The sequence below is a fragment of the Vulpes lagopus genome, chromosome 24 (assembly GCF_018345385.1).
Source record: "Vulpes lagopus strain Blue_001 chromosome 24, ASM1834538v1, whole genome shotgun sequence".
NCBI lineage: Eukaryota > Metazoa > Chordata > Mammalia > Carnivora > Canidae > Vulpes > Vulpes lagopus.
In genome coordinates, this window is record NC_054847.1 from 40,866,509 (window position 1) to 40,870,078 (window position 3,570).

Genomic DNA, 3,570 nt, shown 5'->3' on the forward strand with positions numbered 1-3,570 from the left:
AGGGATCCCTGGGTGGCTCAGTGGTTTAGTGCCTGCCTTTGGCCCAGCGTGCGATCCTGGAGTCCCACGTCGGGCTCCTGGCATGGAGCTTGCTTCTCCCTCTGCCTGTGTCTCTGCCTCTCTCTGTCTCTCTATCATGAATAAATAAATAAATCTTAAAAAAAAAAAAGAAGTAGGAGATGAAGATTCATAACTGATCATTGCAGGACAGTACAGGAAGATCTGTTGTAGGGCCTTCCCCGGGCAGTCCCAGCCACCCTGGAGTTGACTTGGGCATCCCTTGAGGTGGAGGGAAAGATGGCACTTTGGGTACGATGGATATCCCACCAGCTGAAAACACTCCCATTAGTCTGGTAACAGGCCTGGTGTCCAATTGCCAGCCTCTGAGGGTTCCCCACAAAAGCCTGGGTAAGTATAGCTCAGCATTTCCACTGAATGAGCACAGCTTCCATGGATGTCACCTCCTCAAGGCATTATAAGTCAATTCCTACTTTTGTGTCCCTTCACTGTCACCACCAGCAAATGGCTTCATGGGAAAGAAGAAGAGGGGCAAATGTTTTCTGAAGATTTATGATAATCTATCCCATATTTCCCTTAGTGGCTGTCACCCCCGCATTGAGTGATTCTGCCCTTCGTGATCACACCAGAGGGTGGGTGGGGAGGGGTCAGAGAAAATGCTGGTGAGTTACTCTGAAAACAGTAAGTGGCTCTAACATGCATGTCCTTATCTTACTTTGGCTACACACACACCTAAGGAGTGGAGCCAGCTGGTTCTAAGAGGGCACTGCACTCCATGTTATGGGGCATATGGGACCCCCTGTAGATTCCTTTTTTTTTTTTTAAAGATTTTTATTCATTTATTCATGAGAGACAGAGAGAGAGGCAGAGACATAGGCAGAGGGAGAGGCAGGCTCCCTGTAGGGAGCCCAGTGTGGGACTCAATCCTGGGACTCGATCCTGGGACTCCAGGATCACACCCTGAGTCAAAGGCAGATGCTCAACCGCTGAGCCACCCAGGCGTCGCCCCACCCCGTAGATTCTTAACCTGGAATCTAAGGACCATGAATACCTTTTAGGGAGACTGAATCTTGCACTTAGCGTGTGCACTTGTGTGTGTTAGTGTGCAAATGTGCATTTGAGGGGCAGAGGAGGGAGTCAGATCCATCGTTTGCACTATTTTCTCAAGAGTTTGTGACTTCAAAAAATATATATCAAGGGTAAGCCACTTCTTTTTAAGAGAAAAGTATTCAAATCAGATCTTAGAGGGTAAGGGTTTGACCTCTGAAAACTTCGCCATCGGAGCAGATCTGTTGCTGGAGTTCCCATTTGGAAGGCCCATCTAGCTTTGTGGTAATGCCCTTGGGATGCCTGGGTGGCTCAGCGGTTGAGCTTGGGCGTCTGCCTTTGGCTCAGGTCGTGATCCCGGGGTCCTGGGGTCGAGTCCCACATCAGAGTCCCTGCAGGGAGCCTGCTGCTCCCTCTGCCTGTGTCTCTGCCTCTCTCTCTGTGTCTCTCATGAATTAATAAACAAATTAAAAAAAAAGACATATTACTCTACGGGATGGTAATAAGAGAGGGATGCTTCATGGCACAAGGGGAACCAACTGATTTTTCTACTTGATGAATCCTGTGTCTTAAGAGGATTTTTACCTCCATAGAGCAGTGTCTTGGGAAGCTAAGAACAACAACAATAAAAAGGAAGCATCATAGTTTCTGTTTTCTTTCTTTTTTTGTAGACGGCTAGTCTCAACCATCCTACGTGTTCTTGTATCACCACGTGGAAGGTTTCATAAAGTGAAACCACTTCATACAATGGCTGATGGAAAATGCACGACAAGCCTGTGTTATAAAAATGCAAAACAGTTTCCACAGCCCAGATTTTTCCTGAGCTGAGAAGGGAAGCCCCACAAACAGTAGAGGGAGCTGCAAACCGCAGAGCCGGCTCCCTTCACCCGCAGGATCCCCTCCCGCGCTGTTCCTTGGGTATTTACATTCATTGCACGGAAATAAGCAAAAATACAGAAGAGGAGGGCCTGGTTCCATCTGCACCCCTGTCGGGAGGGGCCCAGCATGACCTTGCAGGTGTCTGCTCAGGTCTGCAAGCTGTGGCCGCCCTGGGGGTCTCCTGAGCTGGCGAGGCGGGCGGCCTGTCCTGATGCCTTCCTCCCACTGTGCTTTCTCAGGGTGAAAAGCCAGCCACAGTTCCTTTCTTGACAGGTGACTAAGCTGGTAGATTAATAGACACACTAACAGATTAGTGAGCATGCTCAGGCACTGCTGCGCTCTATTAGGAGCTGGTCTACCAGGGGGAAATGATGACGTACGTGGGAGGCTGACATCGGGTTCATTTACTTATTTTAATTCACAATTTTCTACCACCTGCTCTATGCTGCACACTCAGTGGTTATATTTGAAGTGCCCTGACTCAGGCATTGATGGTAACTGGAGGGAGGTCTTTAGAGCCGGCCTTTGAGTGGTTTTTACTTTTTTAATTGTGGTAAAACATAACAAAATTTGCTGTCTTCTGGGTTATACAAAAGAGACTAATTTACCAGAAAAGATTTCATCTGTATAAAGTATTTGTACTTGAGTAATAAAAAAATCAAGTGCAAGGGCACCCGGCTGGCACAGATGGTTAATTAAGTAACTGACTCTTGGTTTCAGCTCAGGTCATGAGCTCAAGGTCATGAGCTCAAGCCCCACTTTGGGCTCTGCCCTTGGTGGGGGGGTCAGCTTGAGATTCTCTCTCTCCTGCTCCCTCTGCCCCTCCTCCCGCTTGTACTCTCTCTCTCAAATAAATAAATCTTTAAAAAATATATAAATATATATATGTATATAGACACACACACACACACACACACATAACCAGGTACACAGTAAAGAACTGGAGATCCTTGACTTACTAGAGAAAGATGTGGTAATTCTTAACAGCAGCCTAAATATGACTCGACATTGTGATGAATGAGCCTAGAAAAAATTGACTGTAATATTAGACCACATCAATAAGAACAAGCATCTAGAACATTGTTTCTAAGTCTTGGCTGCACATTAGAATCATCTAGAAGCTTAAAAAAATATTGATATCAAATGCTCGAGGAAGCTGATGTAAATGGTCTCTGAGATACGATTTTTTTAAAGCTCCCAGGTGATTCCAGTGCACAGCCCAGGCTGAGCTCCCGAGATGTCCCTGTCATGCTGGGCTCAGGCCCAATCACACCTCCTGCTCCATCCATGTGCTCCACTTGAGGGAAATAAAGACAAGCCGGTTCCTATTCAAGAAGGAGTCAGAATTGTGAAAGAATAACAGTTTGTTTTTATAAGAGGAACAATTGAGAAAGTACAAACATGAGGGCACTAGAGAGAGAGTTAGGAGGGAGTTTAGAGCTGGCATTCAGCATTTGAGAGCCTTCTCATGGAAGAGACTTCTTTGTCTGGCAGGCTTTGTGTGGTAGTAGCTATTATTATTATTTTTTTAATATATAAAATAAATGTTTAAAACAACACTATTCAAAGATGGATGTTGCCCGGGGAAGAATTGAGTCCTGTTTTGAGGGGCATGCTGAAGGATCC